Source organism: Rutidosis leptorrhynchoides, chromosome 6 (genome assembly GCF_046630445.1).
Source record: "Rutidosis leptorrhynchoides isolate AG116_Rl617_1_P2 chromosome 6, CSIRO_AGI_Rlap_v1, whole genome shotgun sequence".
Taxonomy (NCBI): Eukaryota; Viridiplantae; Streptophyta; class Magnoliopsida; order Asterales; family Asteraceae; genus Rutidosis; species Rutidosis leptorrhynchoides.
This window is the reverse complement of record NC_092338.1, coordinates 312,558,637-312,576,776: the sequence shown is the minus strand read 5'-3', so window position 1 is coordinate 312,576,776 and position 18,140 is coordinate 312,558,637. Positions and strand designations below refer to the sequence as shown.

At 35.0% G+C, this 18,140-nt stretch overlaps 1 pseudogene; it reads left to right on the top strand.

Moving 5' to 3' along the window:
• Positions 1–7,566: 7,566 nt before the first annotated feature.
• LOC139854648 (IQ domain-containing protein IQM2-like) overlaps positions 7,567–18,140 on the top strand; it is a 39,954-nt pseudogene continuing 29,380 nt past the window's right edge.

Below are 18,140 nucleotides of genomic sequence, written 5' to 3'. Positions count from 1 at the left end.
AAAATAATATTATTACAAACCAATTGAATAAATATTATTACAAACCAAATGAATAAATATTATTACAAACCAAATGAATAATAAATAATCATCAAACATGCAACCAAACAAACACAAGGTCTAGGCATTGATTGTGAACATTAACATACAACAAAATATGAAAAAATGGAAGCACCCAAAACCCATTTTGGGTCTCCAAATTTTCGGCCAAAATTAGATACCTACCCAAACCCGACAATTTTTGTATTCCATTTTCATGCATGTACTTGGAATGCAAATATAGTGGGTTTAAAGACAATATAAGAAGCATAATCCATAGACCTCGGCTCTAGATACCATTGACTGAATTTAACATTTAACAAGTGACATGTTCATGGAGTTTACACAATCATAAAACCAATTTTAAGATAGTTAAAGCAAGCGGAAGCATTAATAGAACAAGTATATTTGTTAAGCCATTTTTTTAAATCCCATATTAATATCAAGTCATGAATTTATGCTTACATATAAAACAAGTAGAGAAGATAATACCTCCTCAAGCTAGTTGAGGGTTAATCCAAAATGATGATGAAGATGATGAAGAATGGAGTTCTAAAAGAATGAAACCTCAAGGAGAAATACCCCAAGCTTTTGCACCAACACCTAGCCTTTAGTTAGGATTTAATTACACTTGAATGAAGCTTGCAAAAACCAAAATTTGAAACCCTTTTGAGCTCCAACAGCCCACGGCCAAAGTAGCAGCAGAAATGGGATTTTTGTGCAGTTTTTTCAAGTGTGTTTGATGTGTTTTCATGTGCCTTGTGTCTCCAAGAAGTCTTGGTACATATGCCCATGGAATATATGGAAGTAACCACTTAAAGGCTAGTCAAATGGCATGCTAGTTGAGACTCCAATGCCACTTCCAAATGGGTTTTATAAAATATGTTTTATATAAAAAAAAGATTTTATAAAACCATTTTATAAACTTCCATATTTATTTATGTACATTTTATTATATAAAACCCATTTATATACAATGTAACATAAATTTATTAATTATTTAACCTATAAATAATTAAATCCAAATTATATAAATTATTCCATAATTTATATATATATATATATATATATATATATATATACACACACACATCAAGTAATATTCAAGAAAACCATTTTTCTTAAAGTTCAAATGTCGCGTATTTAATCAATGATCCAATCGCTAAGATCAAATACGAATAAGGTGTCGGTAAGCTTGTTATTGGGTATGACTCGACTTGGATCAAAACATATTAGCCACATTAATTTAATATGTCTCTCGGGCATACGAAATACCTTTAAACGGGTGTGGTCATTACAAGTGGTATCAGAGCATGGTCTAAGGGATTTAGGCGACTTGATATAGGTGCCTAGATGTAGACTTGAATTGTGTGTGCTTATTTGTTGCAGGACTGGGAATTCGGTTAGTGTCCTAGTTTATGGGTGGACTAACATTTATATTAATATGCGGATATTATTAATATATTTTGTGTTTGTGTTGGGTTTATATCATCGAGCAAAGCGGTCGTGGTACTAACGAGTGGATACGGCGTGTACGCACAATAATGATTAGCTGCCATTTTTACGGGTGCAAATCATATTTGACAAGTGATGTACGACGATTGCTGAGCAAGATGGGTTGAGATTGTACGTATGATTGTACTCGTTCGTTGCTTAATCGATTGCATTCTTTAGAATGAAGACGAAAGATGGATGCGGAATGAGTGAGCCTATTCATGAGGGGAAGGATGAGTTAACGTTAAGGATTAAGGCTGTGTTTGAGCAATATGTCTCGGTTTTCACCGACAAAGTTAGGGAAGTAACCAAGGAGTTGATTGAAGGACGAATAACGGGAATGGTCCGAGACCAAGTGCTTAAAGTCGTAAGGGAAGAGTTCGAAAAGAGGTTTCCTAAACCTCAAGATAATGGTGACGAGGGATTAATTATGGGGATTAAATTTCATCCTCCAAAAATTGTTGATCGCCCTTCGGGTAAGAGAAAGTTCGAATCAAGAAGTGGCCCTAGTACGAAAGCAAGTAATGCGACCGAAGGTGTCGAAAGCAAGACGAAGATAGTGCCGGTCACTAGTATGCCTAGATGTTACAATTGTGGGGTGAGGGGCCACAAGATTTGGGAGTGTACGATACCGAGAAGTGATGAAGTGATGTGTTACAATTGTCATAAAGAAGGACACCGAAGGCCAGAGTGTCCCGAGTTGGTTAGAAATCAGACGAAAAAGTTGGGAGGTTCCGTGCATACGTGTTTTACATGTGGTGAATAAGGACATTTGGCAAAGGATTGCACGGGTGTACCGTCGAGAGCGAACAAGTGCTTTATCTGTCGGAAGGAGGGACACCGAGAGTTGGAATGTCCCGAATCGTTTGAATATTGGGTTAAGAGGTTAGAGTGCGACTATCTGATGATTAGTGAAGCACAAGGGTCTAACGATGTTGCTTCAGGTACTTTTAGTGTGATATTGTATGTTGTTCGTTAGTAATAGCATGCGGGGTATACATGAGTCTTAGCTAAACTTATTTTCCGCTGGGGATAATCTGTAGCGAGCGTATGGTTTACGTTTATGGTTTCGGGTTGAAATCATTAGAGTGTATGAATAGTGTGTTGTGCCTTGGCTCTGTTGTGCGAGTCTTTGGATGCATAGGCGTTTGGTTGGTATCAGGTTGTTAAGCTCGTTCGAGTGAGACCCTTAAGGTTCTGATTTTGTCATGCGTATTATTATTAGAAGGACATTCCTAATGGAATTACCTTATGGTGAAATTTGGATTCACGGACGAAGAGCGTAAGACTTTGTGCAACTAAGGATTCCTTAGTGATTGAGTACATGATTCTACCAAGCCATGATAACAGGCTTTGGTGTTAGGCTGTTAGCGTATGTTCGCTTTTGGATTGAAGATGGTGAACCATGAGGTTCATCGGCCGAATGAAATCCTAGAGATCGAGTTATTTGACCTCGATGTATGTTGGTAATGGAGTCTACGTAACACGATGTCAGGTGCCTTCTCATACCTGCGGGTGTGATGTGCGACTTCGATGGTTATGGTTACAGTGTACTTAGGGTACCTTACTGAAACCCTTATGTACATGAGTGATGCTTGTGTTCGTGTTAATGAATGATTGGTATGAAGTGGCAAAGGATGATCCGAAATTCTTTTGTATGCTAAGTGTTAAAGCAAGGTTGATGACGTATGTGTTATGGGATGCAAGACGGTAAGCATTCGTTGTTGGAGAAATAGTCCCTCTTTTCCAGGAGGGTGAGCGTGTGTGTATCATCGGCCGGATGATTTTGTAGTGGTGACGGGTAGAAAGAATTTGACAGTTGGAAAAGTCTACCTTGCGGGTAGCTGTAATTTCGTTATAAAAAAGATAAATGTTATGTTGACATTGTGTCATCGCTTAAGTGGCGCAAATGGGTGACGGTAGATGTTAGTTCTTATTATTGAATTAAGTTCCTGAGAATTCGGGAAGAGGGACCGATGCCAAGTATGGTCGTGTACGTTGGTAAATGGTGAAATCGCTTGACTTTGTAATCTTGGCTAAATGATTGAGGAACGAAGTTCTAAGTGGGGGAGTTTGTACTACCACACGAGGAAGTTGGTAATGTTTATATCAAGGAATTTGTGTCGACTTCATTAAGGATTTGTATTCCTACCGAGGTAGCGTAATGGGACTTTGAGAGAGGGTACGATGCCTCATTGTCGTACATTTTGGGTAGTAGTTACACAATAGCTATTTTGTGTATTACGAGATAATTAAGTGTATGTGTTTATTTAGGTTTATCTCTCAGTTGGCCACGTTTGACTTGTGTTAGGTGATTAGTGATATCCGGAAGGATTAGCTCTTCGTTAGCCACCCTTAGTTGTGGTTTATGGTAGGCGGTTTCTGGAAAGAACCGTTACTGGTATGTTTATGATTTTAATTACCCGTATGAATTGTGAGTAATAGCCGATTTTTACTCACACGTTGGTAATAGTGATGCGATAGCCTTGTTTCGCTCACATATCTTTGGTACACACTATGGATATATCACGATAGCCGTTTTTCGTGTACTTGAGGGTGTGACAATAGCCATTTTTGTACACCTTGAGTTTTGTGTTGAATAACCTTCATAGTGTTAGTATTGAAAACTATTGGTTGTTTTATACGCTGGTGGTTCGGTCATTAAGACCATGTCGTGTGATTAGTGGTGCAATAGCCGTGTTTTTGCTGTAGTTGCGTATTAGTCATGTATGCGCACTACAAGGAATGTTAGGTGGTAAGTGTTATCCGTAAGGATTCACTTTTGTCGGTCTTCATCGGTGGGGTTGTTGACTTCATGTTGGGGACGTGGTTACTATAGTACTATGCTTGTTAGGGGTATACGATATAGACGATGTCTCGGTATGGAATTTTGGTTGAATTCTTCCCGACGTATGGAATTTAGCGAGTTTTAGTGCTCGGATTCGGGAATTTGATGAAATCGCGGGTGACGATTGAGTGATAAAGTTGATTCATTAGGAAGAATTGCCTAGAGGAGTTGGAGAAAACGTGTGATGATTCCATGTATGCTAAGCGATTGTAGTAGATTCGGATATTGTATGCATTGCATGTTCCAGAATGCGTGCAAGTGTGTAATGGTTAAATGGGATAATCTTTGAGTTAATGATAAACGTGGTAGAAGTTTTTTAGAACGTATGTTTGAGGACCATAGAGTGTGGGTCCGGTCGGTTAAGTGATGAGGATCACGAGGACGTGATCGATTCTAAGTGGGGGAGAGTTGTAAGATCCTAATATTTATGGTACATAGAGTTTAAATGATGTACGCATAGTGGGTGAAGCGTGGTATAAATTTAAAAGCTGACAGAGTGTTTTGAGCCTCGTGCGCGCCGCGCACACTGCCTGGCGACAGTTTCCTGCTTTTTCTGATTTAAGTTAAATGAGGGGCTTTTTGGTCATTTCACTTAGGGACGGATCTGAAGCCATATCAGCTGATTTGGATCCAACTTTGGATCATTTTCATATCCACAAACACTCTCATCTATCTTAGAGAGAGAGAGAGAGATTTCTAGAGAGAGATTTGGGGTTTTGGAGAAGAAGAAGCTTGAATCGATCAAAAGCTCGAGTGTTAAAGTTGTTCACCTCGTTCCTAGCTACGTTGTGGTTGTTGTGGTAAGTTCTAACTCCGAATTTCAATGTTTGATTTGATATTCAAAGTTAGGGTTTGAACTTGAATTGTAGAGAAACACATTTAAACTCTTGAAGTGAGTCCATTGATGCTTGTAATCTGGTTTATTGTTGTTTTAGTGGGTTTTGGGTTGGTTGATGACTTAGCCATGATTAGGGCTTTAATTTGGGTGTAATCACTATGATTAGTGATTTTGTTGTTGAAAGAACCCAAATGGGTGTTATTAGAAGCTTGATTTTGAATTGGGTCAAAATTAGGGTTTAGATGTCATCTTGGGCAAGATAGGTGTTTAACACTTATGATTGGGTTTGATTGGCGTTATTAGAACCATTATCACTCTAGTTAGTGATTATTGGTGAGTTTGGACTTTGGTTGGGCTTGGAAGTACAATTGGGTCAAGATTTGCACTAGGTGTCAATATAGGTTGGTTTGTAATCCACCCTAATTGTGATGTTCGTTATTATGATAATGGAATAGGTATGTTTCATTGGCGGAGCAATGGATTTGGCTTGCTTTCATCGAGATTTCAAGGTGAGTGGAATAATTATACATGTATGTATATAATTTATTTGCTTGTGCACGATAGCCGGGTTTTGGTGCACATCAATGCGACGATAGCCGTTTGGACACCCTTGGGGATAGTGTCACAATAGTCGGGTTTTGTGCACTACATACGACTTAGGGTTGGTGGATGCGATATATTATTATTGTATTGCTATTATTTGACAATGAGTCACATAGCCGTTTTGTGACCATTGATGTGCTGCATAGCCGTTTTGCACACATTTAATAATTGTACACATAGCCGTTTTATGCACATGGTTGTGAGTAACGGCCGTTATTAAGTGATTCCATGGCCGTTTTGGAACACTTTGGGGGAATACCATAGCCGTTTTGGGATACCTCGGGGTTAGCATACCATAGCCGTTTTGGGAGCTAATCAAATAACCGGTTCTTACTCACACGTGATTAAGTGATGCCATAGCCATTTTGGAACACTTGGGGGTGATGCCATAGCCTTTTTGGAACACCTCGGGGGTTAGCATACCACATCCGTTTTTGGGCGCTAACGGTTGATATGAACACCGATGACTTGTTCGCGAGGTCATTCCCTTGCGATATTGGTTAACAATGGTTTATACGTGTTGATGTTTAGTATTTAATTATTATTATGATTATTATGCTAATGATGTTGCTAGTAGTACGGTTTTGATGATACTAGTTTGTGCGGATTGATATACGAGGTAATCGTGGTACGATTGACGTTACTAGCTTTTATGCTTTGATAAACAAGAGTATTGTGGTAAGATTGATGATGCTAGTTTCTTATGGTTTGACATGCGGGATTAATGTGTGGTTTGGGTAAAGGAGTGCAAGTAGGTAAATTATATATGTATGTGTATAATTATTGCATTCACTAAGCATTAACTTACCCTCTCGTTGTTGATATTTTTATATGTTCGCGTGATAGCGGCTCAGGTAAGCGTGGGGATTAGAGATCTTAGCTAGGTTGCTTTAGAAGATCTCGCTTTTGGATTTGATTAGGATTGGGTAGCGTATCCCCAATTTCCATGCTCGATCTTAATTTCGTGTTAAAAACGTGTGGTCGAAAATTGTATGTCGTACTTAATTCGTAAAACGGGCCGATGTGGGCCCGGTGTCGTAAAACTTGTTTTATTATGAAAACGTGTGAGTTTTACTTATTATAATGTGTTGTGAAAACCGTTCCGTCTAAAAGTGTCGAAAAGTGGGAGATCTTTAAACAAAAAATGGAAATTTCGGACAGAAGCTGACCAGGCTTGTGCGCGCCGCGCACAAGCAGTGGAGCGCGCCGCGCACCCTTATGTTATATAAAATATATATATATTTTGTGCATTTGGTTGGATAACGGGTTGGGTCGTTACACATATTCCGAGACAAGCTTAGAAATACCAAACAAGCACTCCGAAAGAATTTCTCAACTTCTCAAGACAAGCTAAACCTTGAAATAGATGAATTAACAAAAGCTATCAATGAATTGGAATCAAAATCTGAATTAAATTATCCAGATGAAGAGTCTAGATTAAAATGGTTACACGATCTAGAAAGCCTTATTCAAAAAGAGAAAACATAAAATGAGATGCTCAAGCAAAAATCAAGGTTTAAATGGGCTTTAGAAGGAGAGGAAAATAGCAAAATGTTTCACTCGGTTATCCGAAGAAGGCAACACAAAAATATCTTACATGAAGTGAATATTGCGGGTGTATGGTCTGACAATCCAACCGATATTAAAAAAACAGGCCCGTGCACATTTCTTATCTCTATTCAAAAAAGCAGCAAACAACAATTTCAAACTCACAAGTTGGAATGGGCCGCGACTTGATCAGTTAATGGCTGAAAACCTGGAAACAAATTTCAGTGAAAAAGAAACTCTTGAGGCAATAAAAAGTTGCGGCGGTAACAAAGCTCCAGGCCCGGACGGGTTCAATATCCTCTTCTTCACCACTTTCTGGGACATCATAAAAGAGGACTTCATGAATGCATTACATTGGTTCTGGGATAATGAACTCATCTCAAATGATTGCATTGCCTCCTTCATCACCCTCATCCCCAAGGTAAACGATCCTTTAAACTTCTCAAATTATCGACCCATTAGCCTAATTGGAATTTATTATAAAATCCTTTCGAAAATACTCGCAAATAGAATTAGAAAAATAATTCCAAGGCTAATAGGGCATGAACAAAGTGCGTTTATTCATGAGAGAAATATTCTAGATGGTGTTTTAATAGCTTTAGAAACTATTGATGATCTTAAAGGAAAAAAAAAAACAAAAAAGTTATATTTTTAAAGTTGACTTCGAAAAAGCTTTTGACTGTATTAACTGGTATTTTCTCTCTGATATTATGCACTTTATGGGGTTCGGGCAAAAATGGATCAATTGGATCTCGGCATGTTTAAAATCTGCATCCATCTCGGTTTTAATAAATGGATCCCCAACCGACCAATTTTTTCAAAAAGGGGGGTTAGGCAAGGCGACCCCCCCCCCCTCCTCACCATTTCTTTTCATCATTGCGAGTGAAGTTTTAAACTACCTCTTAAATGTTTCTTTAAATGACAAATTAATTAGCGGGGTAGAAATAGGAAATGATAAAACCATTGTGTCTCATCTTCAATATTCGGATGACACAATAATTTTTGGAAAATGGAATAAAATGGAAGTAAGAAATATCTTAAAAATCCTCAAGTGTTTCGAGGACCTTTCGGGTCTCAAAATCAATTTAAACAAAAGTTGCGTTTATGGAATTGGCTTATCAAAAACCGAATCAACACAACTCGCAACTTGGTTCAGATGCAAGGAAGGTACGTTCCTCTTTACTTATCTCGGCTTACCAATCGGGGCAAACCTAAAGCTTTACCAAAATTGGAAACCTATTTTTGAAAAATTCGATAAACGTTTGGCAAATTGGAAAGCAAAATCCGTTTCTTTTGGTGGTCGTCTCACGTTAATAAAATCGATTTTAAGTAGTTTACTCTTTACTGCTTTTCACATTTCAAAGCCCCTCTCCGTGTCATCAAAGAGTTAGAAGGTATGCGTCGAGACTTTTGGGGGGGGGGGGGGGGGCTCTTTGGAAAGCACAAAAATGGTTTGGGTAAAATGGGACCAAAACTTATTACCTTACGACTCGGGTGGCTTAAACGTTGGTTCGCTTAAAAATAAAAACTTGTCTCTTTTATTAAAATGGCGGTGGTGTTTTTTAAATAACAAAGATACCCTTTGGGCACGTGTAATAAAAGCATCTATGGTGAAAATGGAGGGTTGGATTGTATTTCCACTCCTCCTGAGTGTACTCTTAAGAAACTCTCCGGTCGAACTTGGTCCAATATTTTAAATGTCGAACACTCCCTAACCAAGTTAGGGTGTGATATCTCTAACGCGTTTGTCAAAGTGATAGGTAATGGACACGAGACACTCTTTTGGCAAGAAAAATGATGTGGAACCGAACCATTAAAAGACGTTTTCCCAAGGCTCTTCAGATTGGAATCGTCTAAATTTTGCACAGTAGCAAACCGAGTTTCGTGGTCTGATCAGACGGCCCAATTCCACTGGGCTTGGACAACAGAACCAAGGTGGTGGGTCAACGATGATCTGGAAAATTTAATGGCTCTACTAAAAGCGTACACCACTTCCGGAAAAAATATTGATGAATGGACTTAAAAATTCAACAATAGCAACTTCACTTCCGCCTCTTTAACAAATATTCTAGCAGAAAACAAATATGCAAATCAAGCTCCTGTTGCTCCTACCGCACTCAACAACATGCTTCCGCAAAAGTTCGCTATTCTTATTTGGAGGATAACTCAAAATAAATTATCGGTAAGAACGGAATTGGATGCAAGAGAGATCGATCTCCACTCTATTAGATGTCCGGTATGTGATGAAGTCATTGAAATCCTCCCCCATATATTACTCTCGTGTAAAGTTGCGAAAGACATTTGGAACCGTATTTGCAAATGGTGGTCCTTCGATCATTTAAATATCACAAGTCTCCCACAATTCACTAAAGCACTAAACTCAAAATTCAACACCTTCACGAGGGCAAGAATATGGCAAGCACTAGTTTGGGTTACATGTTACTATATTTGGAAAAACCGAAATGACTTCATGTTCAACAAAAACAAGTTGAGTTGCCCAAAAATCATATCCGATATCCAAGTTAAAACATTCGAATGGATAAATTGTCGGCCAAAAATATCACCCTCGATTGGCAATCATGGCTATTTAACCTTATGGTCTATGATGCCAACCCGATCTCCAAAGTTGGAATTGGCTAATTAGTTAGGTTTTTTCCCCTAAATCTTTAGTCTTTCTTTTGGTAAGGAATAAAATAAGTTGGTTCGTTATACTTTGTAGTCGGGCTTCCGACGCTGTATATTCGCATCCTTCTCAGCTTGATCTCTCAGGTTACATTTTCTTCCTTAAAAGTAGACTAAAGACGAAGGAGTTTTCCTACGATTTTCACCCGTGCTCGAGCAAACTGTCCATTTGTATATTTCCTTTTAGTTTCGAGTATACCTGTTAGTATATAGGGTTATGTATATGTACTCTTATAGCTATCGTGTTTATAAGGCGCAAGCCTCTTGTATCCTTATTGGTAATTAATATAAAGCCGATCATTCAAAAAAAAAACAAGATAATATATTTGAAAAGGAGGTGGTTCTCACACACCACTTTTTGATCTATGTACACTTTTGTCTCATAAACATGTCCCTAAATTAATTTAAGAAGTTGAACTTATATTATTACTGTAAGTATAACTAAAGGTAAAATAGGTAATTAAGTGTACATGTATTAAAAAGTGGTGTGTGAGGATCATTTCCCATATTTGAATTATCACCTAATGCATAATCTTTATTTTAAATAGTAAATAATGAAAAGTGAATTACGAGTTTTTGAATGGAAGAAAACAAAAACGTATGATGTTTATCCTAAGTAGAAGTCAAACACCCATGGTATGGGTTTGGAATTGACTTGTTCTAGTCATCCCTAAATGTACTTTTCAATTCCTTTTCAACTATCGGTGATGATATGTACACGATCAGTTTTTACGCATACACAATTAAACATGCTTTACAGTACTTGTACCTCTAAGATAGTGAAGTACCGTATAAGCTTAACAAAAGCAAAAGACACAAAGTAAGTATATTTTGTGTTTTGTTTTGGATAATATGTTAAATAATTACTCGTAATAATTAATAATACATCACAATATCACATATTATTAAAAAATCATTAATTTAGCAGTAATATTGTACTCTTTCAACCAGAGCCGTCTCAACAATTTTAAGACACATGACGAAAATAAAAATATGCCTTTATACACGTTAAAATTTTATATACAGATAAAAATATTAAAATTTACCAATACGAAAAAAGTTCTCAAGACATGCACATCAAAGTATTTTATACACTCAAATATTTGTCCGTCAACTATAACTAAACTATTATTTAAATAAGGAAAATGCTAATGACAATCCTAAAGGTTGTCATTAAAAAATTTTTACATGTATGTTTTGATTGTACAATTCAAATAATCACCTCTTTTCATAAGAAAAACTACCCACTAACTTGCAAATGTACAATTATTTTTGCATTAAAATATTTCTTAATGACAACCCTAAGAGTTGTTATTAGCATTTTTCTTTTAAATGAAACTACTTTCCTGACATTTTTAAAAGCAAAGTCGTTTATCAGGTCTTTATGATCAATACTTTTCAATATATATCACTCTCAATAGATATCAAAGTCAATTCATTAAGTCTTTCATGTGACATGGTAGACCACATGTAGTTTTTCAACAACTTCAGTTTCGAAAAACTTCTTTCTATATATATATATATATATATATATATATATATATATATATATATATATATATATATATATATATTTATTTATTTATTTATTTATTTGAGCCCTTTAGAATTTTTGAATCTTAAACAATTGTCTATCTTGCATGTGTTCGAAGATGCCTTTGCTTTCAACTACCAAATCAATTTATAATTTAAATTGTAAAATGGAAATAGTTAACTACATGCTAATGTAATTTATCTTGACTACATATACAAATTCAAAAACACGTAATTATAATAATAATAATAATAATAATAATAATAATAATAATAATAATAATAATAATAATAATAATAATAATAATTATTATTATTATTATTATTATTATTATTATTATTATTATTATTATTATTATTATTATTATTATTATTATTAAATCAATATTAAAAATACGCATACAATGCATTTATAAATTTATAATGCATAATCTATAATCTATAAAAGTTGAAGAAAATTGATATTTTTGATTCTATAATAAGGAGTAATAATTATAATTATTATTAATAATAATAATATAACTAGTCCGGATCCTGCCCGAGCGATGCGGCGGGGGCTTTCGTCCTGTGTATTCATATTTAACGTAGCATTGTGTATTTACAGAGGGGAAAATGGCCCATGTCTTAAGCGTCATTTTAGATGTCGTTGTCTTAAGCGTTTTTTAAAAAGTGTCTGTTTCGAACGTAGTTAGTTTCGTTTTGTTCATAAAAACTTTTGAAGCGTAACGGGCTGTCGGTAAAATTTAACTTGCGGCGAACAGAAAGATACGGGTTGTCGTTGTGTTAAGCGTTTTTTAAAAAAGTGTCCGTTTCGCGTATAATTAGTCCCGTTGGGTTCGTCAGACTTTTTCGAGTTGAACGGTGGTCTCGAAAAAATTTAACGCGAACCGAGCGAGAAGATAGAGCTCGTTATAAATTTGGGGGGAATTAGTTTATTTTATTTTAATAAAATTATATGTTTACACTTTCTACCCCTGAAAAAATGTAAACTTGAAGGGTTGTTGTGTAAAATGAGCCGAATTTGAGGGACTTATTTTAGTGTTAACGCAAACTTAAAACTATAATTCAAATCAATTAAAACTACACATCCAACCATGTGTTTTAGGCTTCCCCTACATCACATAAAGCGTAACATCAAATCCAATGTGTCAGTCCCACATGTTCTCTACTACCTAACCTCCACGTGTATTACACCAGAGTCTTTATTTTTTTTCTTTTTTTTTATTCCTCGATAACACACAACGAAACGGCACGTGTCCCAATGACTTCCAAAAATGCCTCACAAACACAAAAATACATATCTAAATCATACCTCACCTCTCTCCTCCAATCCTATACCCCCCTCCTATCAAAATTCCGGTCGTCGTAATACCTGACTACCAATTTCATCAACACCAAACCTTAATCTGAAATCGTCATCAAATTACCAACAAAACGGTACACGTTGATCTTATTTTACCCTAATATCATCGGATTTCAGAAACGAATCGTCGGAACCGGGTTTACACGCTCCGATGCAGTTTCAATTAGATTGTTCATCATTGTTGTTGCGTAGGTCTACACAATCAAATCGCCGGTAATTTGATAGGTTGTAATTAACTTTATGTTGATTTCTGTTTCATAATTAGGTTTGTTCATCATTTTTGTTGTGCACATCTACACAATAGGTAATATTACTTTGTTTAAACGCTCCTGCCCTGCTATATTGATTGTTACTTTTTATGCATTTTTTAATGAGATGTGGTTTTCACTACATGATGTTTCTAAAAAAATGGCTTTTATAACGTCGAATTGTTTCTCTTGAAGGCGTAAGATCGAAGTTATGTTAGAAGTAATAATAATGTAATATACATATAGCTAATTCACACATTTGCACATACATTATAATATTAGTTGAAATTGCCTTTGCTCAAGAAAAATTTTCATCTATTATGGTAGGTCACTTTTTATCCATTCTTTACTGACATATTGTTGGCATCCGGTGATTGATGCATTGTCTTTATTTTTTGTTGTTGTTTCGTTTAGGTATGCCTTCTGTGATATATTTTTGATTATGGGTTTGGAAATGGCTTGCACATTTGTGGTGTGTATGTATGACACTTTTCTTCTTTTGAAATTTGATTTCCAGTTTATAGTTACATAATATACTGTAGTTGATAAATATACAATTTATAGCAAAAAGAGGCAAAAAAGAAATGTTAGTGAATCTTTGCTCAACGTCCCTTCCGATGGTAGCATGGCAAGTTTGTGCCTGTGGTTTTGTCGTGTAAGAAAGCTGGTGGATTGTGCAGTTATAATCGAACACAAATGGCTAGTATTTTTGAACTTCTTAAGTATTTTGATTTGTTTAACGATTATTTGCTAATGTTGTTCTTTTGTGTCTGTTTTAGATGGAAGGTATTATATTCTAAAGAATTCAAAAGGAGTTCAATTTCTTTTTTTGATGTTGATAAACAGGAAAGCGCCATATTACGGTGGGTCATAGGCTCATAGCCAATGCGAGAGCTGCAGAGGTGTATCAAAAGCTATCAGATTTTGACTGGATCTGGAAGACCTTATTTATATAAAATAAGATTTCTCTGCAATTCCGTCATCGATCCATCAGATCAAATAACAATGTTGTTAGGCAAATAAGAAAATACCCTTCAACAGCATCCAATAGTACATGAATCTCGACTACATTTAGACCATCAATGGTTTAAAGAGGTTTGTTCATCATATTTGTATTTTATTATGTTTGTTATCATTGAAATTTCTCCATTTTAGTAAATGACTATTTTCATGTTCGTGTGATCTGGTATGGTTTGTGTTATGACATCATATCAAAATTACACACTTTAGAATCAATGGTCATTAAAGTCGCCAAACCCTATTTTTTGTTCATAAATGGTAACTGTATTTGCTTATATATGAACTTTTGGTGTATTTCAATGGTGTAGAAGCTTTGGAATGCACTTTTTAAGAGATGTAAATAAACATCAGCGAAGCAGCGACGGCAATTCAAATATTCAATGGTGGGTAAAAGAAACTCACAAATTCAGGTTAATCATTGTTATCATTTGTTTTTTATACGATTGAAATCAATTATTCCTATGTGCATTTCGTTATTCAAGTAACATCCAACTTCGTTTGTGCTATTCATGTTGGATGTCGTTTTATATAAAATTTGTTTCAAATGATAACATTAGAATTACGAGGTCGAACTTACACCAGGCTCTCTTATTTCAGGTTTTTTTTTGTTTTGTTTTTTTTTTTTTTTTTTTTTTTGCTTAATACAGGCTGCATTAACGTAACAATTGGAGTTCTACAACAGGAACACACCATTCGGTAGCTTCAGTTTTTATTATTGTCAATCAACCAACAATTTTCGACATTCATTCTGGAGAGACAAGAAGGTACGAATTCTTAAGCAACTATATAAGCATATTTATCATGTATTTGAATTTGAATGTACTGTAAAAGGTTTTTATGTTTTAATACAAAAAGGTATAATTCTTTGTCGATGGTCAATCAAAAGCAACTTTTTACAGTACATCTTTGGGAAATTCAGTGCAACAACTTTTTTGAACATTTCATTATTTCATTATTCATATAACTGGACAACTTTTGAGTCCCTTATTAAGGACTCAAAATCAGTGAGGAATTACAAGTGTTCACTTTGACCCAATTTAATAGTTGAAATTATTTGGCTAAAGTGGACATAGTTGAAACAACCCTAAAGAATGTGATCCACTAATTTTGGCACCAGTAGCTACCAGCATACGAGCTAATCAGGCCAAAGCAAAACTGAACCCGTGTTGGACTCAGGTCAGTGGATCCATTTTTCTATTCAACAACATTTTTACTTTTAGTATATGATGCTATTCTTTCATTGGTAAAAAAATCAGTAGGATTACTCTTACAATGGTTACAAGGTACATAAAAGCGATTATGCATTTTCTTGATATAACATTGATCTTTGTTACTTTAGGCTATAAAAGAATCTTTTTCCACAGTTCATGTACGTTGTATGCTGGATTCGCTATCACTTAATAACAAAGTGTTGAAAAATGGAGATACATCAAAGGTTCATGCTCTTATAACCAATATGGTCCTAACTCCTAACTCTTTGCTTGATACAATCTATTTGTCACAGGGAGAAAGAAAAGGAAAAAGAAAGAACTCTTTACCAACTTAAATTATCTTGAGGACAAAACTTTTATTAGGGTTGCGCAAGAGCTTTTGTTGCAACTACCTCAACAGTTCAAAATGGTAATTTTTTATTTATTTTGTGTGTTTATTTTGTAATTTATGGTATTGTTTTGTGAACAACATTTACCATTTTTTCAGACCTTCATGGCCATATTGTGAATTCTGGTATGACTGTTGTGCCAACTAAACGCTGTCAGACCTTCATGGCCATATTGTGAACAATATTTACCGTTTCTTTTAGTATTAGTTATTTTCAAAACTGTTTCTAAATATGTTTGTTTTTTTTCTATTTACAAATAACTTCCATCTTTATGATTTATTGAAATCGTTACTGTTTTTACGATTGGTGGATCACTGGATCAGGCTGAATCTTATAAGCAAAGCAAGAGTAAGTAGAATTATTTATTAACAAATGTGCTTTGTCTGTTAATAAGTAATATGGTTACATACTTACATATTGCTTTTAATAATCTTTTTAGATACTGTTTTTGAGTTTTGTTGTGGTTCTTTAAACTCTTTATGATTAAAATTTAACGATTTCGGCTATTCTAGGTGATTTGTGATGCTTACACTCCTGTCGATGAGCCTATTCCTACTAACAATAGATGTGTTGCCAAAATCTTCAGTAAAACCAGAAGTCAAAAAGGGGGTTCCATTGTTTTCATGTAATCAATCTTGTGCGTTTGTGCTATAAATGCGCTCACCTAAATGTTGTTTCAAAAGTTTAATTGAATATTCATTCAATGTGCTGCAACTCATGGACCCTATATGCTGGTATGGTCAATAGAAGGTCTCTAATTCTCTATATTGGAATCAATATTAGTGGTATCAATTGAGAGGTTATGCACATGCATGTAAATCTTTGACCTTTTTTTGACCAAGATCGAGTATTCTTTTCGACTTAAACTTTTCATACGCCATTAAATTTACCACCTTTTATTAGATAAATCATGATCTTTAAGTTACTATACTACATCTTTGTAAATTTCCTTTCCTGTAACAACCTCATAAACTAATACTACTTGCCACTTTAAGTACGAGTAATTATTCGAGGGTTCTTAAGATTACTTGCAAGTATGATTGATTGAGTCATATTTGCCACCATTATTGGGTGGTCAGCTTTGATTATATATCTACACTCAAATACATAGATTTGTATAGTTTTGGTTTCCCCATTTCTAAAAATTTCTAAAATTCCAGGAGTTCGTATTAGTAGGTTCATTGGAGTTTCCTTTCAGGAAAGCAGAAGTGTAGAGATGCACAATATATGTGAGTATTTTAAATCCACTTTTACGACAGGCCACTTTCATTTCATATTATTACCCAAATTATATTAAATAAAGTCAAAGTTTATCAATATGTATGTATGTATCCATATGAATTAGCATATGTAAACAAAGGGTATGATACTATAAGTATGTATGATATTATAATCTTTGTGTTTTGGTCATGTGTTTTGCTAATGTTGGAATTAGTAGTCTTAAGCTGTGTTTTGTGTAAAGCAAAAAAACCTAACCATGTCATGTTTATTTCATTCGCAAGAATACTTGTGATACTCTCTTTATCATACCGCTAACTGATATAACATATACGTTTCCAGTTTGTTTAAGAATCTCCGTGCAACGCACGGGCTCTTAAAGGCTAGTTTAGTATATAAGGGTAAATTAATTAATTATTTAATAATAGTAACATCACTCTTAAGATGATGGCTAATTTTACTGTTTAAATTTCTTTATCTATAATGCTAACTAACACATACACACTCCGAAACAGCGTGATAGCTTCTTCTTCTAGTTCTGTATATAATGGCGTTCTTGTTAGTCATCAAATCCTACATTTATATTTATTTCCTCTCCCATTCTAATGCCATAAAGCGATACTGATACAACGAATCTAATCATCAAATTCATTCAACCAACATTCAACTTCACCTTTTCATAATTCTAAGGTATCAATCTTTTCTCGATTAGGATCATCACATGTTTGCCTTTTTCTAATGCATACAAAGTGTTCGATAAAATGCGTCAATGGTTATCTTTTATGTTTTGTCCAATTTTTAATGGTAACCGTTCAAGATTTGATTTACGTTCATTCTTCTTGGGTAAATAATACTGTAATAATTTGCTAAAACAAGAATCTGTTTAAGACTACTCTTAACCATCACACTACTTTTACAACCATACTGTGCCAAATCAGCGCCACATCAGTAGCTTCTTTCTTTCACATTCCCAACCACATTTACTAACAACCGTCACACGACCTCACTTCAATATTTTATTTTATATTTAATTATTATTAATATTATTATTAACTTTATTTTTTAATTTTAAAAATCTGACGGCTATAAATCCTACCGTTTTTTTG